The following is a 12,965-nucleotide window of genomic DNA, read 5'->3' on the forward strand; positions in this document are numbered from 1 at the left end:
ACATGTTGGCTTCCTTCAGCAGCTCATATTCAATTCAAGGAGTGAACAATGAAGCAGCGCTGCTGTGCAAGACCCAAATTGTGCTGCTGGCAAGAAGATTCTCAAATAACTGTGGATCTCCTGGGAGAAGGAATATTATACTACGGAATAGAGAGTATTTGCCATAGAGCAAGCCAGTCTGTGGGCTTTTATCACTCTCCTTTCATTCTGTTTATTTATTTGTTTGTACTGTCACCGATGTCATCTGAAACCAAGAAATGCAATAAGGTTAAATCTATTGCAGGGAATTATTTTGATCAGCCAATTAAATGAACCAGTTCACCTTGCCTATGATATGCCAGCAAACGTGAGTATGAGCATTTGGTGCAATCAATCTATTACACATCAATTTTATGGCTGTATAATGAGGTTTAATTGCAGCTTTATTAGTCTGACTAATATTAAGTGCTGGTAATTGCTTTGCATTCAACTTGGCGCTCTCATTTAAATTACACATCCAATATTTAACCATAAATGTAGACCACCTTTTTGTCTAATGACTTTTTACTTCCCTCCTTGTGCTACAAGAAAAGCCCATTTAGGGTGATTTTCCTCTCTTGTACATGTTCTCTGGCCCTGAGGAACAGAGGCTGGAAAAGCTAAATGTTGTTCTTGGTAAATGCACAGGCCTTTGGCATTTGAAAAGTGAACTTCAAATTGCCTTTTGACAGAAATATAATATGTTTTTTGTGTACTAATGAGGACACTGCTAAGGTGTGTAAACACATTTGTAGTCCCACTGAAGTCTATGGGACTACTCATACACTTGAAGTTACGTATATCCTTGGGGGAATGGGAGGGCTAATGCTTGCTACCCTGGGGCACACATGGAAAACAACTCTGGCAGGATGCAGGATGGATTTTGACTGACAAGCCACAAACCCAATGTTCTTGCCAACCAGGATGTTACAATCACAGGCTTGGATGCTCAGACTAGGCTTTAGGAGGAAATTTACTGAGCTTCAGTAAATTCCTTGGTACAAGAAATGAGGAAACCTTTTTGCAGACCTAGTCTTGTTCTGTGGCTTCCTCCCATTTACAAGGACCTCATTGAGGTGATGAATTGCTGGATTGTTCGAGTCAGCAGCAGTTTTGTTATTTCACTTGGCTTCTCCTTGATTTCCTTTTTTTGTTTGAAATAGTCTCCGTTTGATTTTGCAGGGATGAGCTCAGCTCACTGAACAGACATGCCAGCTGCCATTAATATCATCTGATCCTCCAGTAACAGCTGGCTAATATCACCCTGCAAGCACCTCATGAGCTAAAAACAGTCTGTATTTTAGGAAAAGAGGTCTAGTGCTGTATAGTGCTGTAAAATTATATATAGTGCTGGGGTGAGCCACATGGCTGGTTCTGAACTACTGAAATTCTGATCAGGACAAAGCAGAGATTGAATCAGTAAGAATTTATTGTATTTTATTACAGTTCTCTTTCTGGATCCATGAAAGAGTTAATATACTAGAGATCTCGTGAGAGTCAAATATCCACTGTTGGATGTTTACTGGGCTACAAACCAATTACTGAAAATATCTTAGAATCACAGGATGGTTTGAATTGGAAGGGACCTTAAACATCATCCAGTTCCACAGCCCTGCCACAGGCAAGGATACCTTCCACTATCCCAGGTTGATCCAAGCCTTGAACATTTCCAGGGATGGGGCAGCCACAGCTCCTCCAGGTAACCTGTGCCAGGACCTCACCATCTTCACAGTCAAGATTTTCTGTCTTATATCCAATCTAAATCTCCCCTCTTTCAGTTTGAAGCCATTCCCCCTTTTCCTATCACTCCATGCCCTTTTCAAAAGACACTCTTCAGCTTTCTTTGAGAAATATACTTGCTTTACAAGTATCAGGAGCTGAAAACCTGTGGACCCAGAGCCTTCTGAAGCTGGGGCTTAAACCTCCCAGTCACTTGACAGGAACCCAGGCCACAGCCCTTCAGCACCTTTGGTAGTAGTGTCATCCTTCAGCTGAACACAGGGGGTCAAATATGTTTATTCTGTGAAAAAAAAGAAGCCAAGTAAAACTTTCAGACCTCATCATGACCCAAAGCCTGAGCACCTATGAAACTTTATATCAAAAAAGGCTGTTTGATGATGGAGATACCCATATTTGCCATGGTAGCCTAATATTTTACAGTAGAAGGAAGAGACCTGGGCTTCAGGACAGCTTTAGCCCTGGTGATTAGAAGACATATATTTGCACATCCCAAGAGGATACTGTATCTACCACCTTACAGGGAATTCCCATTAAATATGTTTCCAAGAAGTCAGATGTTGAAGTTCAGGTTGGATGGGGCTTGGAGCAACCTGATCTAGTGAAAAGTGTCCCTGTCCATGGCAGGGGGGTTGGAACTGGATGATCTTCAAGGTCCTTTCCAACCCAAACTCAAATTCCATGATTTCATAATTTTGTGATCTTGAGCAGCCATTGGCAACTCCTCACTTCCACTGGCTTCCTATGCAGTCAGCATGTGGTTGTCCTGAGAAGCCTTGAAGTTTTCCAAGACTTTCTGAGACGCTTTGCTCTTCTCAACTCAATTAATAAAACATATAGACAACTGACTCTACATTCCCTTCCTTCCCCTCTCCTTCACTTCCATGACTAGGAACTGAAATTACTGTATCCTGGGTTTCATATTGTGTTCCCCAGCACCAGCAACCTTGACTGAGAAGCCATGTGGGACTATTTGCACCATTTTGAGCTCTGTTACCTGACACTGAAAAGCTTCACCACAGTAATGAAGAACTTCAATATGCAGTTGACCTGAAAGTCAAAAAAGTGTTTCATCGGGGCTGACATGAGTAAAATCTCCCTCCTGAATTTTTGCTGATGTTTCTGAGTGCTTGGGCAGCAATCAGGCACAGGGAGCTGGTCTGTGAGTGAGAAAATGCCATTTTGACACATCGCTGTTTGGAGCTGAGCTGCATTTTTAAGTGTGGGTGTCAGTCTCTTCACTGTCACGTTAAATCCTTACCCATGGTGATTCCTGCTCATCCACGCTGACTGCCAGTGTAGAGGTCAGGAGGGAGCTTCCCCCCTCCCCATGGCAAGTTGGCAGGGCATTTACGTGTGAGGGACTAACTCACCTTCCTTGCAAGCAGTGAGCTGAGGTTCTCAGTCAGGAGCAAAAGGCCAGAACAAAGGTCTGACATTACAGATGGACAAACATTTGCAGCCCTCTGTTGCTTCCTGTTGCTGTTTTAATTTTCTTTGACAGACATTGCCAGACCATTTTAGTCCAGCCCAGCCCAGCTCTGTTTCTGGCAGGCAGAAGAGGAGCAGTGGGAATCCCTTGACAGCAGGTAGGAACCAGAATTCATCTTAGATCTCAGCTACACCTTGGACTTTGTGCCTTGGACCTCAAGTATTCTTTTCAGGGTAAGCTCTGCTCACACATTCCCCTCAAATTAACCAGGATGATTTTTCTCTTTCCCTAATGCAGGTTATTGTCTCTGCAGAAACAACCAGACACCAACAAATAAACCCCTGACTAAGAAGAATCCTTCAACTACCTCACAAAGATCCCTCCCATCACAATCCTCTGCAATGTGCAACACACTAAGTTTAAAGACAGGAAAAAAAATGTGTGTCAGGGCTCAGGGGCAGCCTCCCAAATCATGCTGGAGACTATGGCAAAACCTGAATTTGTCGGAGACTAAGGAAAATATCTTTATATATATAAAGATATATATATCTTTTTGTATCTATATCTCTATCTATATCTATATCTTTATATATATATGTGCCAGGTTGGACAGGGCTTTGAATAAGTTGTTCTACTGGGAGGTGTCTCTGCTCATGACAGGTGGATTGGAATGAGAAGATCTTTAATGTCCCTTCCAACCCAAACCATTTTTTGTTACTATGCTTTTGATTTTATGATTCTACGATTCTATGATTTTGTCACCTTTGAAGGTCCTTTCAAACCCCAAACCTTTTATGTTTCCATGATTTAGGGGAGCTAGAGATCCTGATGTGCTTAAATTCAGATGTGAAGAACCCATATTGTCACTAAATATATATATATATATATATATACATACATACATACACACACATACATATCCTTGTTCTAGATATTTAGTCAATGCATAAATTAGGGAATTACCCAGAGTCAGGCACAGAACTTGACTTTGGAATTCATTTGTCCAAACTTCTCCATTCCCAAACAAGTCTTTAGCCCAGAAAAAGTAGTTCCCAGACATGTTCTGAGAGCTAGCAAGAGCCAGGGACTATTCCCATCTACAAATTTGGATGTGAACAGCTTGTTTTGGGAACTAAGAGAACTATGGAAGTGGTCAAAGCATGTCAAGTGGATTTAGTGCTAAACAATAGGCCCCCTGCAGTGATTCTTTTAGCAACAAAGATGAGGTTGTAGGATAAAGGACCTATTAATTATTTTTGAAATCCAGAAAGGAAAACTTTCCAGGACCAGATCTCAGGTGCTACAGATCAGTATCAGAGCTGTGCTGGTTTACACCAGCTGAGCAGTTATCTTGCATTGTTAAAAACAAACAACTGGACAAATATGGAGCTGCTTATTGTTTTCTTCAAGAATCATTTCACCCCTCCCATTCTTCCTTCCCTCCATGTCTGAAAGTATTTACCACTGCACAGTGAAAGCAAATAAACAAGGAAGGTTAAAATCTAAAAGCACTCATCCAAGTTAATTAAGTTCAGCCAGCCTCAACTACATCATCTGGTAAGATCTGGCAAGTGTGTGTGTGTGTGTGTGTGTGTGTGTGTGTGTGTGTGTGTGTGTGTGTGTGTGTGTTCATGCCTGCCTGGGTATCTCTTCCTCTATTTGGGAAGTATCATCCAAAAGTGCACCCACTTTAAAATACATTATTTCCATGTCTGGTTCTGAGGATTTTTGATTTCTTTCCTTTCCTTTTTTTTTTCTTCCCCCTTGTCTGTTTCTGTTCTTACAGATGCTTTCATATTTTTCTCCAAGTACCCATTATTACATTTTCCTCCTTTTATTTATGATGCCTGATTCCCAGTGTACATTATTGCTGCTCTGTTGGTACTTTATTAAATACGATACAGATACAAGAGTGAGAGTGAGGTTTTATGTCCCACACATGGTGTGTCGTAATTGTGGCGTTTTTACTTTCCATTAAGAAGTAACTCCAGGAGGGGAGGGTGGGGGATTCAGTTCATTACTTCTATAAACCAAAGAAGCAACCCCAGACAAGCTTGATGAGTTGTTAAGTAGTCTTTAAAGAAGTCTTTAAATCACGATTAGATGTCTTTCCTAAAGAGACTCCCCAGTTCAGCCACAAGTTACAGGCCTGAGGAAGGGATCATTGGTTAAATCCTGTGCTTTACAGTATGGAAAAAGTCCAACTACAGTAAAATAATGGTTCTTTCGACCTTTAAATTTATGAGAGTGTAATTAGAAGATAGTGGTTTTAGCTAGCCAAGGACAGTATAAAGCTATAAACACATTCATGATGAAAATATAAATTTATTTATTGAACTCTTAGTCTGAAAAAAAGGACTTGGGACCAAGCGAGAACAGGTAGAGCATAAGAAATCTTTTTCTGGATCTGTAGTCCCTTTGTACCTGGAATTTGTCTGAGAAATTTCTAAGAATCCCTTCTTTTGTGTCACCTTTGAGCACTTTGAAATTTTAAAGTATTTTATGTCCACACTTCACCCACCAGGGAAAGATTGGTCCTATCCCACCTCTAAGCTTCACTATGGACATTTCAATGCAGTGTTGCTTTGCTGAGACTCTCAGAGTCTAAGATCTGAGCAGGACCCAGAGACTTTCAGCTGCATCAGTGTTGGAGTCCCGGCACTGCTAGAAAACACAGAATGATAATGAAATGGGATGATTCTTTGGTATTCATTTTCCCATTATGAGCTCCAGTACTGATCAAAGGCAGAGGGGTGCCAGGAGAGCAGAGCACTGCAAGCCATGAAATGGCCATCACCCAATTATTTCATTGCCAGAACCCTGGCAAGGCAGGACTTCTCCTGTGATCAAGCTCCTTGCTGAATTTTGGCCACTGCCCCTGTTTGTCTTCCCTCAGGACCACTTTGCATCTGAGGACTTTTTCTTTCATCTGTCCAAACTCCATATTTCCTCCCAGTTTTGGCCTGACCCCAGTTCTTTCCTTTCCTGCCTAAAATTCTGACAAGCCTTGACTGCAGACAACATTCACACAAGGATCAATAACTAGGTCTTCTTTCCATGGTGGGACAGTCCATTCTCTCCCACAGATCTCCAAACCACCACTCCAGAGACATATGAAATATTAATGTGAAGCTTGGGTTGCACACAAAAAACCAAAATGAAATAGACAATAAAAATACTTACTGAGCAATCAGGAGGACCTTCCTAACTCCAAAGACATGAAATGAAGCTGTCATGAGAAGAAGAGTGGTACCAGTTGAACAATTTGCTTAATTTCTCTACATTTCTTCCACATTTATAGAACCTTCCCTGTAAGTGTTGTTGTCTGTGTGAGCCAAAGAAGTCAGAAGAGAACAGGCAATGGCAATCCTACAATTTTTTGCTGCCCCTTTTGTTCACACTTTGTTTTGTCTCCTCATTTAGAGGACAGATCCACATCTCAGGAATGTAATATTGGAGAAAAAAGTAGCAAGCACACCTTAAAAACAAGATCAGAAGTAAGGACTCAAAACATGGATCTCTAGAGATCAGATTAGTTTGTTGTGAGATTATGAGAATCTGTATTTGAAGCTTTGAAGTCCTTAAAGTCATTATAGTTTAATAAAGTGACTTCGTATCCTTCATTTAATGTCTGGATCAACAAGATGGGGTTTTCTATTTCCTTGTAACAGAATGTAATTTTGGTGAGTTTACTGGTGTCTTCAAGTTTTACCCATCCAACTAAAAGGAAAGAAAGAAAGAGACCTAACTTTGTATTCCAAAAAAAAACCCTTTAAGTGATAAAGAGATGTTCCAATTGGACTAAGAAGTTTCAGAAACTATAAACCAACATGCAATTGCTAAATCCAGTTGAGTTCAACCCCCGGATACCTTTGATAATCTCTGCTGGCTCTCAATTCTATGTGCCAGAATACAATTTCCACCATGTTTTCAACTATATTTAACCTATCAGACTCAGTCATTTCTCTTTGGATCATTTCAGTCATCCTTATGTAATATTGTGCAGCTGAATGGATAATCTATCTCCTTTATTTCCCTTCCTTTTTACCTCCTTCAATCTCCCCTCTCTCCATAGTTATATTCATTTCAAGTGGGAGTCAGGGTTAAAGCACTTAAAGCACTTTAGAAGGTCTTTTTCTAAAACCTTAATCCAAACAAAGGACCTCTGTGAATCAGCAAGGGGTAACTGAAGCAGGAGAGGTCAAAATCACCACAATTTCAGTCAGAAAACACCTCCTGTGTTTGCCAGCCCACAACTTCTTGCAACTTGTGTGCTTTTAATAGTAATAAAACCTGTGTTGGATGCATTCTCAAAGTGTGGGTCTCATAACCCCTTTTCCAAAAGACCTGAAGAGGCATTTGCTCAAATAGTATAAAATCATAGAAACATAGAATATCCTGAATATTGGGACCCACAAGGATCATCAAGTCCAACTCTTGGCCCTGCACAGGACACCCCAACAATCCCACCGTGTTTCTGAGAGTGTTGCCCAGATGCTCTTTGGCATCTCTCAGGCTTGGAGCCATGACCACTGCCCTGGGGAGCCTGTTCAGTGCCCAGTCACCCTTTGGGTAAAGAATCTTCTCCTAATATCCAACCTAAACCTCCTCTGACACAGCTCCAGTTGTTTCCTCTGGTCCTGTCACTGGTCACCACAGAGAAGAGGTCAGTGCTGCCCCTCCACTGCCTCTCATGAAGAAGCTGAGCTGTAGATCATAAAAAAATGAAGTCTTAAATGTGAACTTAAGAGTTAAGTTTTCTGATTTGCACAAAAATCCATCAAGGACCCCAAAGCAGACAGCACTGAGATCTCCAGAGCCCACTGAAATGATGGAGAGTGAATCCAAACAAACTGTACAAACCACTTAGAGGTAGAGGTAATATTGGCTGTGTTGTTGTCAGCCCCTCTCCCAGTTATCAGCAGCAGAGCTGCCGCCGTCTGCTGAATAACACATTTGTTTATACAGTAGATTGAGAATACAGTAGATTGAGTTTGCTCAGCAAACTCCTTGGGGGTATAAACAATGTGTTTCTGAAGAGGCACAGTGTCATTAGAATAATCAAGACTTGTAGGTTGATAAACAGAGTCACAAACAGAAAGTACTACACAGGCTCTGGAGTGCAGCGCTGTGCTCTGTGTCGAGTCCCCAGGATGATCTGTTCAAACAGCTTTTCCTGTGGTGCAGACACAGGTTGCCACGTGCTTTATAGGGGAAACAAGGGGAAGAAATGGTCATGGTGCATTTTTGTTGAGACCTCATCAGCAGCTTGCTGGCATGTAGCAGAAATCTTTTCACTTCAAAAGGCCCAAGCCCTTTTATTTATGCAAACCATGCAAAATGTATCAATGTGGAAGGATGTCTATTTCCTTTATCAGGGAGACCAGACCAAGGCCAAATTCCTATTTTGTTATATTTATATTTTCCTCATACGCTGTATCAAGGACACTGTCCCCTTTCATCTAAATTATATCATAGGATATCCTGAGATGGAAGGGACCCACAAGGATCATCAAAATCCAATTTCTGATCTTGCACAGGACACTCCAAAAACCCTCCATGTGTCTGAGAGTGTTGTCCAAATGCTCCTTGGGCTCTGTCAGGCTTGGTGACACGACTACTCCCCTGGGGAGCCTATTCCAGTGCCCAATCACCCTCTAGGGGAAGAACCCTTCCCTAATATTCCACCTAGACTTCCCCTGGCACAGTTTCATGTCACATGAGTTAATTAGGTCTACAGCAGCCAAGACTGTGATTATCTAATGAGGACCAGCATTTGGCCTGGGTATTTTCAGCATCCTAAATGCTGTTTCTGTGATCCTTTGACAGCTTTAATTTTGTGACTTCCTTTTGAGCCCAAAGGGTGAAGAATAGAGGGATGTCCACATCTCTGGAAATGTTCAGGGCCAGGTTGATGGGGCTTTGAGCAACCTGGTGTAATAGAATGCCTCTCCTTTTTGTTAGAATCAGATGATCTTTAAAATCCCTTCCAACCCAAACCATTCTGTGATCATATGTGTTGCATCCCTGTGCTGTGTTGCTCTTTCATACCATAGTTTAGCACCACGAAAAAGCATTTCAGGGCACTGAGGCTGTCTTGAGGGAAAATGAAAGTGTTTGAGAGTGAAAATCCTCATGGTACAGTGTTTTTCTTGAGAAAACTCTCTTGCACAGGAGTAAAAAAGCAACAGGATGTGGAGTGAAGCAGAGCCTGGAAAGAATTGTCTTGTAATTTATGGCTGTACTGTGATTTGCCTAACAAAGAGAAACTGGGGGTGAACAGCTAAATGCAATGATGACAATCAGGTGTTAACCCAAGGTAACACTGTAGGAAAATTCTCAAAGATTTCTCTTGGATAATCAAGTCTTTTAGACTTCCCTTAGAGTTGCAATACGGATTAGATGATGTGAGTTGATCCTGAGAGAGCTGGGGATGTTCAACCTGAAGAAAAGGCTCCACCATATAGCACCTTCCAGTACCTACAGAGGACACACAGGAGGAGGAGGGACTTTTTGCAATATCATGTAGTGATAGGGCAAGGGGAAGTGGCTTTAAGCTGAAAGAGGGCAGATTTACTGGATACTGGGGAGAAATTCTTCCCTGTGAGGGCGATGAGGTCCTGGCACAGGTTACCCAGGGAAGCTGTGACTGCCCCATTCCTGGAAGTGTTCAAAGCCAGGTAGGACGGGACTTGGAGCAACCTGGTCTAGTGGAAGATGTCCCTGCCCATGGCAGGGGGTTGGAGCTGGATGATCTTTAAGTCCCTTCCAATGCAAACTATTCTGTGATCCTGTGATTCTATGAAATAAGACATATCTTCAAAAATTACTAAGTGGGATTTAACTCTGATTTCCCTGTCATGGAAAGTAGAAGATGTATAGAAATATGTAGCAAATATTACCTTCTACTTCACCAGCTATATCAAGTGAAGTTGCTATGACAACAGTGAATTGAAAAAGTTCTTTATGACAGCGTCATTTTAATATTTTTTCAAACAGTAAGACCTCAAGTGTGCAACATAAACCAAAAGTCTGCATTTTACACACAAATTTTTTTGGTGCTGATAACGTGGTGAGCTGTTAAGATTAATGCAGTCATCATGAGTTGTTTAAGAAGGGAGAAAGGAAGATAAGGAGACATAAAATTAGTAAAAACATGCCTAAGGCTTTTGACTTCTTGACTTTAGTCTCCTTCTCACAGCACTGTGATGACTGACAGAAATCCTCTGAAGCCTATTAATTTTGTTTTATTCCTTCTGTCCTGTTTTTCCACTTCACTTAGTGCAGATTCTTCCTCTGAAGGTTAAAGATATCTCCTTATGTATATTGCATCTCTTCTCAGAATTCATGTGCAGTTAACTGAGTTTTCTCAGTCTCCTGCTCTTAGTCTCTTACTCTCTCCCTTTGGCCCTCTCCCATTCTTCCCATTGCCCATCCAGAAAACAACCAAAAGGCAGCTACCAAAGAAAGGAATTCTGGCAGGAAAGAGTTCAGGTGAATGGGGTAGTTGTGCTGCTGTCTTCAGGAAGAGATCCATCCCTTACAAACTAAAATAAAAACCTCATGTAATCCAGGGTTCCTTCTCCAAAACACTTCAGGAGTTGACATCTGGATAAAAGACACAGAATCCAGAGTGATTTTTCAGTTGTTCAATTTTACCTCCAAGGCTCAAGTATTGCCGTATCCCACTATCCACTCACCTATATTGCCCAAATTATTTTTGATTTCTCTTCCACGTTTGTAATACTTGACGTACTTCAGACCTTTTCTCTTTGTTTGGTGTCATATAGAATCACAGAACGGTTTGCATTGGAAGGGACTGTAAAGATCATCTAGTGGACCTTAATCTTTATACTCCTTAGATCTGCACCATTTGATCCTCCTGATTCAAACTCATCCCTGAGTTCCCTTCTCTGGGCCTTCCAGTGTCTCTCCTAGTCCTGCTGTAATGTCAGGTGCCTTCTCAAAAGTCACATCACACCACCTTTGTGGAGCTGATGTCTTGACCCTCATGAAGCCAAGTCCCTTCCAGAAGATATACCTACAACTTGTAGGTGTTCTATATTTTCCATTAAGTTGTTCTACAAACCTGATCAAACCCTTTCTGTAACATCTCTGTTCACCACACAAGCTTGTGAAATGTTAAGGAGTGGTGTGTAGAGCAAACATTGGTTCCCATTTCAGGGAAGTGCTGCTGCCTTCTCCTCAGTGGCTGAAATAATCTGGGTGTATTGTCTCTCCCAGTCTTTTTCCCATGTGTGTCTGCATGATCAGAGGCCTGCTGGCAAAAATAATCCTGCAAATTTGAGGTGTTATCCCAATGATCTCCCTCTTCACCTGTTTATACTGGGACACGTGGGCTTTGAGCCCACACCAGCTGGACGTGGAAGCTGACCAGGAACAAACCAGCTCCTGTCTACAGCTTCTACTACAGATGGATGCCAGTATAACTCTTTAGGATGCTCTGGCTACAGTTAAACTAAACTAAACAAGTCCAGGATACATTTCTGAGTATTGACCCTCAATCACAGACACTGCTAAACTGCTAACACAGTCCCTGCTGTGACTTTTTGACTTCTACTACTTCAGACAAATGAAATTGTTTCCTGTTCTTCAAATCTGCAGGCACATGCAACCAAAAGTAACCACCTTGTTGGACTTTCCCAAATATGTAGCCTGGGGAATTTCAGCCAGAGGAATGAGTTCTGTAAGAAGATGTTTTATTTGAGTCTTTACACTGCCTGAATAACAGGGTTGTCCAAAATAATGGATAAAATAAGAGTCAACATGAAGGCACAAGAGGTCTGGGATTTTTTTCCCTGTTCTGTATATCATCTACCTTTGTTCTGGACAAAATATATCATCCCATTTTTTATATTCTACATCTCTTAGAAGGACACAAGATTCATCTGGTTTAAAGTACTCATATCCTCCCCACATTCCTGCTATTTATGCACAGAGCAGGAAACACGTGTGAGCAAACTCTTATAAAAAATAAACAATAAAACAGGGTTTCAGAGTGGAGAATGGGGAAAAAGGGGAAAGTTTGGATCTCTCATGTTCCCTTAGGCCAGTGGCGAAACAGCACAGCCAGTTAGATGAGACAGCTGCTGCAGCAGCTCCAGTGCAGAAAAGCTCTACAGCCAAATAAGTTTGGGATGACCTAAATTCCCCTTGTGCTGTCACCAGCTCTCTTCATTAACGACACAAGATGATTCCTATGCTTTCCCCAACTCCTGCCTCCCCATCCTTCCATTGCTGGTGGTGTGTCATTTGCTGCACAGATGTTTCTCCCAAGCTAATGCAAGGTTATTTTTCAAGTGACTTCTTCCAGCAGATGTTCCCCAGTTCCCAGGTGTGTGCGTTGTCCTCTCCACTGAGCCGAAACTCAGCGATGCACTTGACATATTGCAGCGCTGCTGCCTCTTTGAGCTGCAGGGTCGGTGACATCGCGCATCACTGACACCTCTGCTCCTGCCAGGCTGCTTGGTGACACCTTCCCTCAGCAACAGGCCTCCCTGCTCCTTGCCCTGCTGGTTCTTCACTACCTGGGCTGCACAAAGCAGCTTTCTGTGCTGCCTGAAATGAACTTATATAATTGCTGCGGAGCGTGTGCCCAAAAAGAAGAATTAATTTCACCTATTATTCAGGCAGCCAAGTTCTATTTCCCTGTAGAGTCAGAGAGGAAAGCCAGATGAAATAGCTAAAGGACATTTATAAAACAGTGTTTTGAACATAAGACCTTCTTCTTCCTGGTACCTGGGGAGTCAAGGTCACG

This window comes from Chiroxiphia lanceolata, chromosome 3, assembly GCF_009829145.1.
Source record: "Chiroxiphia lanceolata isolate bChiLan1 chromosome 3, bChiLan1.pri, whole genome shotgun sequence".
NCBI lineage: Eukaryota > Metazoa > Chordata > Aves > Passeriformes > Pipridae > Chiroxiphia > Chiroxiphia lanceolata.